Source organism: Lycorma delicatula, chromosome 1 (genome assembly GCF_047948215.1).
Source record: "Lycorma delicatula isolate Av1 chromosome 1, ASM4794821v1, whole genome shotgun sequence".
NCBI lineage: Eukaryota > Metazoa > Arthropoda > Insecta > Hemiptera > Fulgoridae > Lycorma > Lycorma delicatula.
The window spans coordinates 319,545,940-319,565,581 of record NC_134455.1 but is presented as its reverse complement, the minus strand read 5'-3'; the positions used below and the strand labels follow the sequence as shown (position 1 = coordinate 319,565,581).

The following is a 19,642-nucleotide window of genomic DNA, read 5'->3' as shown; positions in this document are numbered from 1 at the left end:
ATTTTATGCTTATTGTTAAGCTTCAAAATCATCGACCAAGATTCAATGTGCTGAGTGAGCAGATTTCATGGTAAAATGACCAAACCTGTTTGATTGAATTTATTTATTTCAATAAATGTTCATTAGTTTAACCTATGTTTTCACCTTAAAATATTTCCTTTTTATCAAAAAGTTATTTGAGTTCTGAAGAAACTGTATACACTATCATTTAAAGTATTCTGTTTTAAAGTTGTAAGTTTATTTCATGATATTTTTCAGTTAATTTTCATTTACATAATATTAATTCCATTCGAGTAGTACGGTTCTAATTATTTACATAAGACTTATCAATGTCTGAATTTATTTTTATTATAGCAACAGTAAAGTAAATTGTTAGAGTTACCTCTTAATTAATTACAGATTACAATAACATAACACGCAAGACAATGAATTGAAAAGAATATATATATTTCTTGCAAATCAAAATTATTTTCTTGGGGAAATCTCTTTTTTCTCTTAACTCGTTAGCTAACTAATACCCAGAATTTTTGGTTTTCAAAATTTTAAAATCACTCTTTTTTTGTTGAAAAGTTTTTTGATTTTCTTTTTTTATATAATTTGATTTGCAGAAATTTAATTTAAACAATTGATTTGAAAAACTGCTACTTTACTACGACACACATATATATATATATATATATATATATATATATATATATATATATATATATATGTCTAAATTACATAAGTTTGTAATATATAAGTACATAATATTGATTCATTAATTATTCACAGTTATTTAATTTCATCTTAAATATTAATATTCAATAAAATCATTGAAGTTATAAATAAAAATCTGACAATACCGTTGGAATTTCCCGTCCCGAGGCTCTTTTCCAATGCATGGCTTACACACATAACTTAATTTAAAATACGTCAGTGCTACACTAGCGCTCCTTGTGGTGACAGGGGTACTATTGACGCAATATACCCACTTAACCACTAGATTAGAACATTTTTGGGGGTTGGGTGCGATTTTGCAAATTTTTTTTTTTTAATTATTAACAAATGTGCCTAAGAAAAACAAGATCTTAATTAGGTAAAATCTCGAGATACTCAGCGTGACCTTGCTCTACAGCCTCACTCCCTGAACCTTTTAAGTTGAATATTGAATAACATCAATACTCCATATACAGAAGTAATCTGATCCAGTTTGGTCAAAATCGGTTTAGTAGTTCTGGAGATATAAGGTGATTTACACTACGACAGCGAACACACACACACACACACACACACGTACATATGAACATCTAGAAAAATTCATTCGGTTTTTTGGGTTCCTTAGATGTCAAAATGTAAAGATCCAGCGAAAACCGCGTATGCCAATTTGGACAGATTACAGCAATACTTTCTTCTACAGCTCTAGCACTGCTATAGCCGTAGAACTGGTATAACGTATAAAAGTGGTTGGGAAAGTAACAATTTTGAAAAAAAAATTATTTATCTGCAAGGCTTGATGAAACTAAGTCATTACAGTTCGTTATTTTTATCATACTACAAAATTTGTATTGTACATAACCTTTTTTCTCACTTCCTGGTTCTATTAAAATTTTATTTTACATACTACTACTACAAAAAAAGCGGTGAGTAATCACATATTAATTACCTACAAATAAACACAACGAATTTATTGATTTTTATTTTAAATAAAGTAAAAATTGTTTGGAATAAAATACAAAACAATTAAGCAAACACTCAGAAATGCATTGCCTGAAGAAATTTAAAAGAAAATTGTAATAATTGCGCTAAGTTCTGCATACGATAAGCAAGGTGCAGCTTTAACATATACAGTGAACACATTAAAGAATTTTGTAAAAAACATTATAAAGCCATTTACGTATAATCGTGGTGAAGGCGGGAGGACAAGCAGAAAATATAGCTGCATAAGAACGATTCTTTATAGGAAAAATGATTAATAATGATGATTATTTTTAAATGATTAAAAATATTAATAAAAAAAACTCAAAAAAAATATTTTTAATTTACTTGCTTTTAACCTCTAGTCAATACACTTGTTCACATTAAACAAAGTTGTTCTTTCTACTGTAGTACGGGAAAAATTGTTTCAACTTCAAGTAATTTCCAAAAGCAATTCATATTTCTGGATTCTCAAAATTAATGTGTAATTAGACTGCATGTGGGTTTTTTTATCATCTATCTCTAGATGATAAAAAATCATCTCATTGAAGATATTGGCCATTGTGTATTTATTTGTAGTGGCAATGTAAACCGAAACTATTATTTCGAAGAATATCTTGAAGTATATCCAGACCCGTTTAGAAATTCGTAAACTAAATTGTTAAAGAATAAGAGCCGCTTTTTGGGCTATACATAAACTTAAACTTGCAATTAAACATTATAATTTTAAACATTAAAAAGTAAAGTAACTTAGAAATTAATTTTCTGTAACTACATATATTTTCTAGTAGTACAAGATTCTGCAGCTGATTTCTAAATGTATCTGTTTGCTTTAATGAAACTCGATTTAAATGAATGATTAACATTAATTTAATATATTATTGCTTGGTTGGCCTGTAAAAATTAGACGCATTTCCCTTTAATTAAATATATTAGTAATTAATTTTAACAAATTGCTACTAAATTTATTTCTTAAGTGGATTAAATTTAATTTGAAAGAAAATGATGTGAAGAATGTAAAAAAAATGGTTGCCAGCTCTCAGTAAGCCGCAACCTCCAAGTTGCAAGGTGTAAACAGGTATGTTATGGTTAATCATTTAGGCTCATCGTATTTTTCAAATAAGATTGAATATGAGAGGAAGGTTATGGAGAGAACCATGTCTGTGAGAAGATTGACTAAAGCGAGGACAGGTGGTGGTTGAGAAAGGTCACACGGAAGTACTCCTAGGCGAGTTAGAGGAAGATAAGGTAGGGGCCTGTTACAAGATAATAGTGGATACGGCGGTGGGTGATAGGCAGGTGGCGGAAGACCTTTACCGTGCCATTAAGGAAATAATGGGATTCAAGTCGAAGGTGGTGTATGGTGTGACAAATACTAATACAGGTATGAGCTGCAGGAAAATCTTGGATTATACCGGCAGACGATTGAATGAGAGGACGATGATTTTCCTTAGTGAGGAGGTTTTTGGAAAGTAGACGCCAAATGTGAACAGAAAACTAGTGTAGTGAGGAGTCTGGAGTGATAGTTTTGAAGGAGATGAACAGAGAGGAGCTGGAGAAGGTGCTTTCAATGAAGAAAGTAAAGAAGTCCTGCACATAAGGGTGAGAGTGCCGATTGATAAAATAAATGTGCGCAACAGAAGATGAGAACTAGCTTAGTGGTTGCAGATGTTACTATGTGTACGTGGGGTAAACCAGCACATGTATTAATAAAAGATTTGGAATGAGGATGAGATTTTGTCAGCAGTGAGGAATAGGATGGAGGTAAAGGATGTTGAGGTGAGGGATGTGTCTCTATTATCCGCTTACGGCAATACCAAAAGTGTGACAGTTATGTTGCCACAGTCGGAGGCCGCAAGGTTGGTTGAAGGAGGAAGGATGCAAATTGGATGTGTCCTGTGTAAAGTGTTTTTGAGAGAATACGAGCTTAATGCTATCGTTGTCATGAATGGGGACATATAGCAGCTAGGTGTGCGGGCTCGGATAGAACGAGACATTGTTTTAATTGTGGGGCTGAACATAAGGCCAGTAAATGTAGGCCGAAAGCCAAATGTGTAAGATGTAGTGAGGAAGAGCATAGAATTAGAGGCGGGAATTGCGCGGCGAAATTTGAAGGTCCTGCAAATTAATACCAACAAGAGATAGGCCTTGCTGGATACTGTTTTTGAGATGGCGAGGAGGGGCAAGGTAGATGTTTTGGCGGTGGCCGAACCTAAGAATAGGAGGATGGAGAATGAGATGTAGCCCCAAGAGGATACGTACAGTGCGGCTCTATATAGGTTGAACACTAATATTCCTATTATTAGGCACAGAATTGACATGGGGCATGTCTAGCTGGAGACGACAGATATGGCTATATTCAGTGTTTATGTGTCGCCCAACTGCTCATTTAAAGTGCTTGAACAGGTCCTTGATGATTTGAGTCAGAAGGTTGCCGGTGTTGCCGAAGGGTTTAATGCAACAGGGTCCGGGAAAGTTGTTTGCGAAGAGACTGCAAGGAATGAAAGAGAGGATAGCAGCTACGGAGATACCGTTTTTCAACCAAGATGAGATGAGTTGGGCGGTACGGGGAGTGAATAGAAGGAGTTATAGCATGGATGAGATCCTAGATGGAGGTAGTAAAGCTGTTGGTTGCGCTGGTTCCTAGGCAAGTGTTAGCTGTGGTCAATAGAATTCTATTAGATGGTGTCTATCCAAGTGAGTCGAAAAAGGGAAACATTGTGTTGTTTAAGCCGGATAGGGAGGCAGATGATCTTGGAGGGTATGGGCCGATCTGTCTTCATAGCTGCTTGATAAAACTGGTGAAAAGGATGATTGCTGAGCGGTTGGTAACCGAAATTGTTGGTGGTTAGGGCTTGAGCCCTCTTCAATTCGGATTCAGAAGAGGATGTACAGCGACGTCAGCTGTTAGTCGGATAATAGAAATTGTTGATGATGCAACGGAGAGAATACATGGAAAACGAGGTCCATCACGGCGGTAGTGTTGTTGGATGTTAGTAACGCTTTTAACACGCTACCGTTTGGGTGGATCCTCAGTGAGCTAGAAAGAAGAAGGATTAGCCCTTATTTGTTGTGTAGAGCTATCTTGATGGAAGCGTAGTTGTGGCGGAGTCAAAGGATGAAAAATTAGGTTGAAAATGTAGGCCGGGATACCTCAGGATTCAGTCCTTGGCCCAGTTTTATGAAATTTGTCTTATGATGTTGGATTATCTAGAGCGAGTTCATCAGACTGGCTTTGCAGATGACCTGTCTTTAGTGATAACTCCAAAGACTGAAGAGGAAATTGAACATAAATGGAATGCAGCCACTCAAATAGTTTATGAATGGTTGGAGGAAAAGGGACTCCATCTCGCTGTAGAAAAAAGCCGAATTTTGGTGATGGCGGGTAGAAGCTAGTTGGCGCCTACCAAGCTTGCGGTTGGGGGAATGGAAATCATGCCAATGCCTACTGCGAAATATCTTGGCATCTGGCTTGATGGTAATAGATCCTTTCAGCTTCATGTAGTGGAAGCGGTCTCTAAGGGTAGAAAGACAGTATCAGTAGTGAGTAGGCTAATGAGTAAAGTCGGCGGACCGAGTCTAGCCGAAAGAAGATTGTTGGTGTCTGTGGTGTGGATCGTCGTTCTTTATGATGTGCCAGAGTAGAAGACGGCAACTCAGCAACAGCGAGCCAGAAATCGACTGCTTAATTTGCAGCGACTGTTAGCTACTGGAGCTACGAGAGCCTACCGAACCATCTCAACTCAGGCTATTTTAGTAATAGCAGGAATGCTGCCCTAGGATCTGAGAAGTTGGTAAGGAGGGCAGAAGGAATGGATAAGTGTTTGGCCACAGAAGAGATGTTAGCTAGCTGGCAGCATAGATCGTCCATGTGTAAGGTGGGTGAGTGGATATGAAGGTTGCTGCCGAGGATTAAGCTGTGGCTGGTCAGGAGACATGGAGAACTGAGTTTTGATATGACTCAGTTTCTGTCTGACAATGGTAGTTTTAAGAAGTTCCTATACAATAGGAAAAGGAGGCGGTCGCGATTGTATACAGTACGAGTGTATCGATACGGCCGAATACACAGTGTTTGACTGTGTTCGGTGGGAGTCCGCTAGAAGAGAGGTGGTGGCTAAGATCGACAGAATATCACCAGAGAATGTAGTGGCTGCGATGCTGCATAGTAGTAGGAATTGGAGTGTGATCAGTAAGATGGTGGACACCATAATGAAGAAAAGTGAATGATGAAAAAGAAATTATCTAGTGGGTTACTAGGTAGGTGGACAGCCCTGTTCATGAGGGGTGCGATGCTGAGGTGTCGCACTTCTGATGATTGAACAGAGATTCCAGGGGTGAGCAGGTCTGGAGAATGAAAAGATCCTGTTTTGAGGTGACTTACGAGCGACCTCCAATAAGTGTCATTTAGTAAAAGTGAAGACCCAGTCTTCATGGGTGAGACCCCATATCGGAAAAGGCATAGCAAGGATCCAACATGGTCACCAGGGAGGTTAGAGGCCAAGTTACCCCTAGTTCAGAGTTATGTTGTACAGTAGATCCCGAGCTAGGGGAAGGGAATTAAACAAAAAAAAAAGAAGTAGAAGAAATCGGAGTCAGTGTTAAAGTACTGAACATTGTATTGGAAGTCCTTGAATTGAAATATTGTAAACAATTCATTTAGAATGTTGTTTGCAATCGGAATTATGGAATAGCTAAATGTTTAAAGCCGTCTCCATCTTTATCTAATGGTGTTACAGAATTCTTCATCAGGCCTTGAGGTGGTAAAATCAAACAATCTGCTTCAACAAGAGGAATATTGAAAAAAATTTCCTTTTCATGGGGTAAACTAAATTCTTTCTGACCAATCTTTAACTTCATAGTATTTATCTGCAGTCCGACTATCCCACAAACATAAGAAATACATATATTTTGTAAAGCCACTCTGGAGACCGAGAATAAGCTCTAGCACTTTCAGGTCAGCAGCGATTCACCAGGAGTGTTCATAATAATTATTTATCATACTTATCATGTTTATCATTCGTATCTTGTTTATCATATTTATTTTTGACATACTTTCATATGTTTATTTCATTCCTACAGTATGCACTACCAGTATAGAAGAAATCTTATTTCAGTTATGCAACAACACTGACTTTTGGAGTCTGCTTTTTGGAATGAGTCTGTAAATAAACACCAATTATGAATAATGTATTTAATGTTCAGTTAGACATTAATCTCCTAACATCACACATGAAAAATTAAACCATCTCTTCTAAAGTATTTCAGGAAATTTTCATTATGATTTCTATATACTGAAATTTTTTTATTTTTGTTTAATAAATTCCATTCTTTAGGACAAGAACCTTAGGTTGGAACCTTAGGACAAGAACAATAGGTTTCTCAGTTCTGTATGTGTGATGTGGTGAGGTTCAGTATTTGATTCTTCTTGAGTGTGATTAATATCTATTGAAGTTGAGGGTTCATCGGTTGTGCCTTCTGGGGAATTAACAGTTAACAGTTTTCTGCGGATTCGATACTGGTTTTTGTTGACTTTTTGTCAACCCAAGAAGTCCAAAAATATAACAAAAGATATTTGGAAAATTTTTACAGCCCAACTTTTATTCATTGTAAATTCAGAGTGTTTTATTGAATGAAAGTAAACTGAAATATTACAAAAACACTTACTTAATTATAAAAATAGTTTTAATTTATAAATAAGTTTTAACTTATAAATTCTTAATTACTTTAAATACTTCATAAAATTGTTTCTCTATGTAGTGCAATAAAGCAAAGCATGAGACACACACACAAACACAACATAACAGATCATGATGTTCAACAAAATAATAACAAAAGTTGTTCTACAATAAAAATCTTTCACTAAATTTGTGGCATCACTTATGAAACAATTTTCATGAATTGTGTTTGAAAAAAACACTACCACAACTAAATAACACAGCAAGTCAGTCATACCAAGAGCTAAACTCATACTGAAGACAATTTCATCATGTTGCATTACTCATTACTTGACTCACTGATATGTCTATACATGTCTGGCTTGACATGAAATGACCTCATTCGACAGTTATGTATCAAATATAGGTTTACAGCATACATCACAATATAAATCAGATGTGAATAAGCAAACATACAGATGTACTAACTTATTTGTTCCACGAATGACGAAAAATATGAATTTAATGGGTTGTAACTTAAGAACGTTATGTGATGGGTTGTTTTGGAATATATATTTAGATTCAGCCTATAAAATACTATATAGAACAATTACTCCCTTTTCAGTTGTAAATTTTATGATAACCAGAGATTATTGGTATGATGAGAAAAGAAATAATAACACTGGTATAAATCAATCTTGAACTGAATAAGTTCTTTAAGATAAAAATCATTTGAGAAATAAACTTGTATTGAATAAGTTCTTTGAATAAATAAATCCTATGAATCAATAAATCTTGAATTTCGTAAGAAATAATAGGTATATAACTTGAATAAGCATATCACTGGAATAAATAAATTCTCATCAAGAAGATAATTTCATTTAGTAAATACTCTAAATAGATTACTTGAGTAAATAATTTCCATGTTTAATAAGACATGTCATTTAAGTAAACAACTTGGAGGTAAGTACTTATTCACTTCTTTACTTCTTTACTCAATGTGTAATACGTTGTCCTATTACACAATGAAGATGAAACTTAACATTTTGTAAGCCGCTTTCCTACAACCCTCTTAAAACTCAGCAAATGCTGAGATAAAGGAGTGTTGAATGTCCAATTTACACCTTTTAATTTGTAAAAGGACTGATTATTGTATTGGAAGTCCTTAAATTTAAATATTGTAAACAATTCATTTAGAATGTTGTTTACAACCTTGAAGTTTGTTCTGTAATCGGAAAATCTTTGATTTGGTATACCTCTATGAGAAAGAAAGCATTTCAATGTGACAATGAATGCTTTAGACATTAAATTGGGTACTAATTCCAAATGTGTAGCCTCAGTTGAAAGACTTCTGAATAAGCATATATAAGATTTTTATATCGTGTTTGATGTCTGACCTTCTTGATGAATAATGGACCACTAAAATTGACAGCATTACAAGAGAACAGTATAGGTTGACTAACTAGAATAGATGGTAATTGACTAGCTGTTCATTTATTTTTTTAACACTGATATGAAAAACCTTTGTACATTTTTGAGTAATGGATCTTATAATGATCTTACATTGATAATCCAGAACCTTTCACATAGAGGATTGTAATTAATTTGTGAATTAATTTTTGTCGCCATGTAAAAATCCACATGTTTGTTTTGATTATCAATCTCATTTAGTATGCGTTAATTTGGGATGTTAGTAGTAATATTACATGATAGGTAGGAATTCTGAAGTCGACCCTTTACACAAAGCATACCTGATGAATCTATAAATGGATCAAAAGAAACTAATTTACTTTGTTTTGAAATTTATTGCCTAGATTGAATCTTACTGACTTCTGAATTAAAATATTTTAACTATGATAATAAATAATATGAGGCCATTGAGAATATTATTTTTAATTCCATACTGGATAATGCATCAATTATGCTTTCAGAATAATCTCATCTTGTATTATGAATGAACCTGAAAAAAAATTCTAAATGTATGAATTAATCTAGATAATGATGAAAAATTTTCAGTAATATTTTTGAGTAATATAGAGCAATCGAGAATAGAATTCCTATATGTACTTCAATGTTACACTCAGGTGAAGGAATAAAATCATTAGAGAGAAAGTTATTATTTGCCCAGTGTATTGAGTCTTGTAAGAACCAAAAAGAACAATGCCATCATAATTTAAGTTTTCAAAGTTTTTAGGGAACAACCAATAGATAGGATCAGCAGCATTATATGAACTATTGTGATGCCTTTTGCGTTAAAATTTAACTACTGAATTTCTAAAACCCTATTAACAACAAATATCTTCCACCTTGATGATTCATCATGAATCCAATTAAGAACATTCATGGAGTTGGAATAAAACATAAATTTTGTTGATCTGAGTGTTTAGAGATATAACCATTTGATGAGTAAAACAAGTTAGTATTAAGCAAGGAAATACATGAAATCTTGATAGAGAGATATGTATGAGTGGTGCAATCCTAGACTTTGAACAGAGTAACCTGGATGAAAATCTTCCACTAGAATAAATGATTCTGACGTATACACAAATTTGCTTAAACTTTTAATGATGCATCAGCAACCCTTGAATTTGAAAAGATTTAATAAGAATAATATTTTAAATTGTTCTATTAATGATAATGTTACTAATTAACTTTAATTGACTGTGCAGATCTTCCGCTGGCATAATAAGTTATCAGGTAAGCTGTCTTCCGAATGACACATAATTTGACGCAAATGTTATATAAAATGTTTGCACAGGAATATTACTGAACCAAACAAGTCTAACGAGTCATAAATACCAGCAATGTTAGTCAGAACATTTCATCTATGATATGTACACTATTTAATTTAGTCAGTATGCTATTTTCCCTTTAGTAAATTAAAATATCTATTTGTGTAAATAATTGGTCCATAAAATACATAACGTTAATATATTTTCACCTTTGATTAAAAAGACAATACAATTATTATTTAATGGAATTGTGTTCGGATTATCATTAAATTATTTATGAACTGGAAACCATGTTGATTTAACAAATAGCTTATGTCTTCCTTTAATTTTTTCAGTGCATCTAGATTGTTTCATCCTGTTGTAAGATAATTGATATGAAAGTCATTTAATATACCTTCACCAGCAGCAGGATATTGATTCTTGTTATCTTTTGCAAACTGATCAAGACATCTAATAGCCAGGAAGGAGGCACTACCATTACCATCAGTTATAGTTCTTAATGTAATATTTTATTTCTTGATAAGAAGAATCTCATCAAAAATTCTTTTTAGATTACTATTTTTAGTTGTGAAAAACATCCCCATAAATTTTCTTTAAGTTAGCAGTGACAACATAAATCTAAATCTGAGAATTATTGAGAACTGACTTTCCTGAACAATAGCAAAATCTAGTTATGTGCCATCGAGTGATAAAATATTTGAAGATTTAGCCGAACCAACAAAAACAATTTGTAGTTTAGTTGTTAAATGAGGCTCTTTTAATACAGGATGATATGGCAAATAAAAGATGTTTGAATCTGAAGTTTTACTAATCGTGTGAATTCAGTTTACTCATATGACCTAGATTTAAGTATTCATGAATTAGGTTAGAATAGATATTCTTCAGAGAAAAATTACAGTTAAGCTTGCTTTGCAAACTTAAAACCCTTTGCTTGGTTAAGAATTGTTACGAGAATCACCAAGTTTTTTTTCTGGCTTACCTGAGAATGTTACAACAAATTTTCTATGTGCGTTTCTACATGTATTTTCTGAGAACTGAGTTTTGTAAGTATTACATAAATTAATAAATGATGTCTTTTCTAACACATTTTACATACATGTTTACAGAGACAATCCATAATAAAACGACCATGGCATAAACAATTAAAACAACATTTGTGTTTCATTATTTAGATATCTGGATATTTAGTTCTAATTTTTGTTTTAGATTTATATATGCAATGATTTCAATTCCACTTATGGTATAAAATTGACTTGATAACTAAATTGACTTAGTTATCATAATTAAGTAGGTTGTTTTTATTAGTTCTATTAGATCACTGTTGTAAGTTTTCTTAGTTACCATTTGCAGTAACGTTAAGTTTATGTGAGCTGCTGGGTGATTGGTTATAAAATCCGATTTAACAGTCATGTTATTCAATAATTGTCTTATATCCTCAAGAAATTCAAATAATTTTTGAAAATTAGGAAATTGTAAGAGAGACAGTCTTTCCATCCACAACTTAGATGTGGTAGGGTTTTGCTAGGAAGTTAGAAACATGTTACAATAACTTAAAATATGTCAGTTTGTATATCCATGGCTTTAAGTGGATTTACGCATGAACTGATCATACTAACAAACTGAGGAATACTAGACAACGACTCTCTTTAAACTGGATAAATTTTAAGAATATTCTCTACATTATGAATGTCTATAAGCCAGTAACTACACGGATCAAGTCATGGATCTGTCAAGATCCATGACTTCTGACAAAAGCCTCCTCTATATCCTTTCCATATCCTTTGTCACTTCCATTCAGACCTCAACAAAATCCTCCCTGGTACCATCACACCATCTAGGTGTTCTTCCTGATCTACGTCTTTCCTTTTCTTTATGCCTCATATCTTTGAAGTTATCCTGTCCTCCTCAGCTCTGGCCACATGACCTGCACTTACAATCTTCACAATTCCATCATCATTGTACATTTCATCCAACTCCTTATACTTCCTCACCCTTCATTCCTCTGTTCAATTCTTCACAGGTCAAAAAATTTTTCTTAAGACTATTCTCTAAAACCACTACTTAATTTTCCTGTCTTTTGGTTAGTGCCCACACTTTACATCCATAAGTCATAATTGGATGTAACTCCATGCTCAGTTAGAGGCTCCAGGAACTCCCTTTGATTTCAACACCATCTTTAGTGTGTATATAGCTCTATACTCATTGCTTAATTACTCCCTTATTTCTTGCTTATCCCCAATCATATCATTGATCATCACTTCACTGGTCTACTACTGATCGTTAATTAACTTATTACCCTTCTCTATCAACTCTGATCAAAGGCAACCATCACCTCTCCACCCCTCCAACTATGGTAACCATATACAACATCTTGTCCTCATTTATCTCCAGACTCACTGCTTTCCCTTTCCCTCAAAAGGTATCAACTCGATTTTTTTTTCACCAATCTTCGCCATATCATCAGCATATGCTAGCAAATGCATCTCCTTCTAAATAATTCAGTTTATCTCCAATATACCTTTTTGTAAACTCATTCTACACCAGATTAGAAATTGATGGTGAGACAGTGTCTGTCTCACTCCTGTACAAATTTGAAATATTATGTTAGTTCACCTCCAATCTTCAATTTCTTTTTAGTATAATCACAGTACACCACAATCATCCTGACCAAATTACCAGGGATTCCCAGCTAAATAAATTTCCTAATAATTTCATTTCTTTGCAAGCTGTTTCATGCCTTCCTAAAATCTACGAACAATAAATGTGTTCTTTCCATATTCAATCCTTTTTTCAAGTAGTTACTTGACAATGAACAACTGATCGATGTTATATCTTTATTTTAAACCCTTCTTTTTTTAAAATTTTTTTTGTTAGCCTCCATGACCACCATTAGGTATTACTTCAGAGGATGAAATGAATGACAATTTTTATAGCATGTGAAAATGCCATGGCTGACTGGGATTCAAACTCAGGACCTCTGAATGAAAGGCAGATATGCTACCACTCACATCAGAGGCCAGCAGTTCTTTTAAACCCAGCTTGGTACTCTCCTATTATGGATTAAGCATAAGGCTTGAATCTGTTAGAACAAGGAAAAATTTTGGAAGTAGTGTCCAGGATAGCTATGCCTCTGTAGTTTTTGCATTTCATCAATTCCCTTTTTGTGAATTTCTACTATCAGACCCTCTCTCCCATCCTCTGGAATATCTTTTTTCTTTCATATTTTTCCAATCAACTCCTATAACTGCTAGCTCAACCTCACTCATACAATTTTCATATTTTCCCCTAGAATAACATTGATACCAGCAGCCATGTTATCTTTAAACTCTCAATAGTCTTAACCACCTCCTCTAATTTAGGTATCTCTCTCTCTCTCTCATATCCCTCCAATCCTCAACCACTGGTTGAGGATTGGAGGGATATTCATTTCTATCATGAACACCATTCTAAAAACCCAAGAATATTCTGTCCATCTACCTTTGATCCCATACTTATCAATTAAAACATCATCATTCTCACTTTTCACCATTTCACTTTCTGTTCATATCCTTTTATATTACTCTGTGGAAATAATGTAATATAATATAATATATATAGTATAATTGTATATTATATATTGCTCCGTATAAATTTCTGACGTCATTATTCCTCCCATCATTTTTATGTATAATTATTGTTTACAGTACAACTGCTTAGCTAATGAATTGTACATAATTACCGGTGCATAAGTAATGAATTGAACAAAATATTTATAAGTTAGGCTGTAATTTATTTAAATTGAAAGCATCTTATTTTAACATCTTATATATATACTGACATACATATAAATATATATATATATATATATATATATATATTGAATACACATTTTATATTGATTGGCTAGAGTATGAAATATATCTTGACTTGAGTTTAGGTTATCAGAAATATAACAAATCATTATTTATTTTAATTTACATTTTATGTTAGCTTCAATCTTGACCCTGTAATTTGCATCATCTTCATCAGAATCTAGTCCTTCGATTTAGATTGAATGGTATCATACTTTTGGAACAGCTCTTATCAATACCTTAATTTTTAATGAATATTTGAGGGTCAAAGTTGCTAATAAAAATTTGAATTGTAGTAATGGATGATTTAACAACTGTAAGTTTACTTTTCAATATCATTAGAAGTCGCTTGAGTATCTTCCAAACTCTAGGGTATACTCACAAGAATAATAAGTATGATAATTATATCAAGTAATTATCACACTGGATTAATAAATAAATTCTATTAAGTGAATTACTAAATAATGATGGTTGAATAGTTGTGTTGAAATGCTGTGTAGAGATGTTCTTGAATATAATGCAGATTAGAAATATCATAATAACTATAAACATATTAAATATCGTAATACAATGTTTCTTAAAATTTTTTAACATATATATCCTGCCCAAAGGACCAGACTTTATTATGTATAATTATTGCTATACATTTCAACTGCTTAGCTAATGAATCGTACAGAATTACCAGTTGCGTAAGTAATGAATTGAACAAAATATTTATAGGTTAGGCTGTAATTTATTTAAATTGAAAAAAAAAATCTTATTTTAATATTTTAGAATCCGCGCACCGTATAAATTGTTTCTAGTAATGATTCGATATAATGTTTTTAAAGTTTAGATATGGTAATTTTTAGGATGCTAATAAAGATAAGGCAAATTACACATTTTATGAATCATTAAAGACCAAAGAAATCAAAAGTTACATGTTCGTTAAAAATGAGATAAAAAATAATAAGAAATTTTAAGAATCTGCAAAATAAACAAGAAGTAATTACTTGATACCATATCAGAATACCTTCTCTCAAACGTTCTATTGAGCTTTAAATTACAATTACTTATTAAATAATTAGTAGAATGTATTTCACAATGAAAATTTGAACATGCTTCTATTTGTTTGCCGTAAATGCTTGTTTATTTATTAGTATAATAAAAAAAAAAAAACTTTTAACTTCCTTAGCGTTCATTCTTTCAGTACTTTATACTGAAGTAATTATTCATCCAGAAATTTTAATTTTTGTTAACATAATTAAATATATCACACATAATTTACGGGCGAGAGTTACAACTCTTGCCGGCCTCCGTGGAGCGAGTGGTAGCGTCTCGGCTTTTCATCCAGAGGTCACAGGTCCGAATCCCGGTCAGGCATAGCATTTTCACACATACTACAACATCCAATCTGAAGCAATACCTAACGATGGTTCCGGATGTTAGAAAAAAAAAACGCAAACATTAATTTAGTAAGTATATAAGTTAAATTAGTTCTCTGGAATAATTATTATTTATATCTTTTTTGGGAAATGTTTTACAAAATCGTTTTTAAAAATTAAATTATTTACTAAGAAGTTGCAAGCTTGGAAAATCATGTAAAAAGTATGGTAAAAAAGAGAAATAACCTCACCATATCACACCATAATGTCTTAATATATATAAAAAAATATATACATGTATTTTAAAATGTTACCGATATTATATTAATTAGTCTAAATTATTGATTTTCAGAGTACTTGTTCTAAAAAAATTCTTTGCTTACATTTGTCAAAATAAATTAACAGGTTTTTTATATTAATAGAAATAACGATAACATTTGAAATACTAAAATTGTTTATATCTCAAATACTATTATTATCTATGTTGCCTTGTATCATTAGTAATCTGAGAATATTGATGAATTTTTTATGATTTTAATAGCTAATTGAATTGTATTTTCACTGTTTTCCATATGATGGCTTTATAATAGGAGTGTGACGATAGAGATTTAATAGAATATCCCGTGTTTAACAATAAAATTTACTTATAATTAACAATATTTAATTAAAAATAATTATGCTATTTATATATACTTACTTATAGATGACAATAATAAATTACTTTTTTCTTTTATTTTTTGCTTGTTTTTACGGGCAACAACTTCTAGGGACATTAGCCCTCATCAGATTCTTTAAAAGAAATTAGTATCACCATCTGGATCGTCATATGTAAGGGTGTAAATGGCCCTTAAATTTTATTTAAAAGCACAAAATACATTAAGACAAAACAACAAAGACAAACACAACAATTACGGAGTGTAAAGGGCCCCGATATTAAAAATTGAGATAAAAATCTCAATGAACATGAAATTAAAAAAATATGTCTATACAACACCATACCATATCATTATTCTACCTGTCTCGTCTATTAATTTGTTTAAGCACCCGTAAGGGGCGACAAGAACCGCCATGAAGCAGTATATTAGTCGCGCCAGGTTGCCGTGGCTGTTGACTCCTTATAAACAGGCTACAGGCATCCATTGCACTTACCCATAGCCTCACGCCCGCAGTTTACCCTTGAGGGTCCCCCATGCCATTATTGGATACACCCCGACTCACTGCTCTTGAATGCAGACGAGCCAGGATGGCCTAGGCAAGAGGGCTACCTCCCGTCACTACACGTGCCACGCTTCGAGACTCCCATATACATAAAGAATTCCACTTAGAGATTCTTTAACACAGCTTTAAAAATGTTTCAACTTTTACAGACTTCTAAGAAGTCCACTGGCGTGTAAAAGTGCAACTATCATTTCTTCATTTCCATTATCCAGATCAGCAGTGATGTCACTTCTTAGACGGAACCTCTTTCTGAGGTCCTCATATATTATACACTCTTTTATTAGATGCTTAATTGTAAGTGTTTTATTGCAAACACCGCACATTGGTCTCTCTTTGCCGGTTAACAAATATGAATTTGTCAATCGCGTGTGACCGATTCTAAGTCTGGTCACAGCTACTTGTTCACGGCGAGTCAACTTAAAGTCGCTTTTCCATTTAAAGGAGGAGTTTTTATTGAGTTTAATTTTGTATTTAAACTCCTCCAATCAGTATTGCACTTGTTTCTTACTATGTTCGTTAAACAGTTTTTAACATCTATCACTCTTACAGGAAATGCATCCAAATCATCGCAGACTGTTGCCTTTCTGGCAGCTTCGTCTGCGCTTTCATTACCTGTAATACCAGCATGCCCTGGAGTCCATATCAATACACATCGCTGTCCTCGTTGCTTTAAAACGTATAAAATGGACAGGATGTTTGAAATTAGGACATCCTTAATGTTTTTGTTCCGAATTGCAACAAGTGCACTTAGAGAATCGGAACCTATTAGCACTCTCTCTTCGCAATAGTGTTCTGTGTACCGAATAGCTTGCTGAATGGCAGTAAGTTCTGCCGAATATACGTTGGCCTTATCTGGCAGTTTCCAATAGTGGGCCTCTCCATTTACATGTTTGGTTTTAGAGCCGTCAGTATAAATTCGTAGCACGTAGCTACGACGGTAGCACGACGTTCGTATACTGCAGCCATAGGATGATTCATGAAAAGTTTATTATTTATATGGGCAGGAAAAGTCCATATATTTGCTGCGTATCTTAGCAAAAGGATCTCTCTTCTATAATGTAGTGGCAGTATTCCGGCTTCAGACATTAGACTAGTCGCCGGATTTGTGCGGAAAGCGCCTGTTGCATTTCTTATTCCGCTATTGTGAATAACGTCTAACTTTCTTAAATGCGACTTCCTAGCGGATGAATATACAATACATCCGTAGTCTAGTTTTGATTGACCCAATGCCTTATACTATCTCAATAATATTTCATTATCTGAGCCCCAATTAATGTTCGATAAACATTTAATAATGTTTAGGGCTTTTTTACATCTATCACTGAAGTCCTGTACGTGTAGTCCCCACCTAAGGGATTTACCCAATACTAGTCCTAAAAATCTCACGTTGTCTTTATATTGTATTGGATCATTGCCAATTCTCAACATAGGACTTTGATGAGGAATTCTCTTCCTACAGAAGTGTACACAACACGTTTTTTCTGGTGAAAATTGGAATCCATTATTCCTCGCAACTTCATTTAGAGCGTTAATCGCCCGTTGCAATTTGTACTTCACCATAGCAGTCTTATTGCTGGCATACACAATTGCCAAATCATCAACATATACGCTTTTGCTGATTTCTACTGGAATGGCTAATATCAATTTATTAATGGAGATGGTAGACAAGGTAAATGAAAGGTAAATCAACAAGGTAATAAATGAATTTAAGTTTAAAATCAGTTTACGGTTAAAAAGATAAAAATACCTACGAGAAAGAAAAATAATGTTTTATAAATATTAGTAAAAGATTTGAGTAGAAATTAATTTAAATACTGAAATAAAATTAATTAAAAGCAAACAAGGACAAATATTTGTACAAATAGGGTAACATTTATTTCCAGTAAAATGAAGTATCAAAATGAATAATTCTATTTAAACATTTTATAAATACATTGTTGATGCACCATTTTGACCAGATAGTAAAAAGTCGATTGAATATTAAAATTGATATAAAAATAAAAAAATAAAAATCTCCTTGGCTTATTTTCATTTATTCTCTGTTATAATTTTTATGTTTTATGAAATTGACCTGAAGTTTAATAAGTAAATTAAATAAAACAAAAATTTTAAGTAACCGAAATGAAATAGATTATATATTCAAGCAATTTTGATGATGTCAGACTTCAAATGTCGCCTTGACTGGAAATTAAATTCGATAATAAGTCAAACAATAATTTACTAATGCAGTAAGCAGAGACGAAATCCATTTTTCTTAGGTCGTAAGTTAAAATTTAATAACTATTTTAATCGATACTAAGAGTATATTATTAAACTAATATATATTATATATTCTAATAATGAATAATACTTTACTAATATATTTTACATATTCTAGTAATGCATAATACCTTTTTATGTATTAACCAACAACAATACTGAAAGTATTGTAAACTAATCTTACGTGCAGTTGACAACAGAACTTGATAAAAGGTAAAAAGACCTAATTTTTTTTTGGTTGCGTTTTTCATTGCATTAAAGCGTCTATAAAAATAGTAAATCAATAGTATATCAAATCATATACTGATACTTAGTCATCTTTTCATCAATTCAGAAAAAAACAATGTCGATCACAAAATTTAGAAAAAAATGATATTATACCGTTTTCATGAAATTCAACACATAAGAAATTGTTTAAATACATATTTCCAGAAATCACATTAAGTATATTTATTCTTTCAAGTAACTGTAATTTTCTTTTGATTTTTCCTCAATGTAACCTTCAAATTAGATTCTAAACGTGATAATTCAGGTGTTATTAACATTAAAAATAATTTACAATCTGATTTTTTTTTAAAGTTACAATACGTAAATCTGAAAAGAAGCTCATTTAACCGAGTTCTTATGGAAAAATTAAACTGTTACAATAAAAAATGTACATGTTAAATTCATTCCAAAACAGAACAGTATCCAGGATTGACAAAATCGTCGATGTAAGGTTAGAATTTAGGTGGGATGTTTTAAAATATTACTTAGGCATTCGATAAAGTTTAGCCCCAATATCTCGGGTAAGAAAAAATTATCTTGAATATATATATATATATATTTTTTTAAATGTTATAACAGGCAATCTTTTTTGTAATTTAAACGGATAATAAATTTGTTTTTCAGGTAGATTATTACTTATT

At 32.6% G+C, this 19,642-nt stretch overlaps 1 long non-coding RNA gene across 1 annotated transcript in view; it reads left to right on the top strand.

The window, feature by feature from the left end:
* The window catches only part of LOC142318355 (uncharacterized), a 35,888-nt gene extending 24,800 nt beyond the window's left edge, over window positions 1-11,088 (top strand). Inside the window, exon 3 of the long non-coding RNA XR_012754880.1 lies at window positions 10,399-11,088. This is a non-coding gene — a long non-coding RNA (uncharacterized LOC142318355). The remainder of the gene's footprint in view (window positions 1-10,398) is intronic.
* Window positions 11,089-19,642: the final 8,554 nt, after the last annotated feature.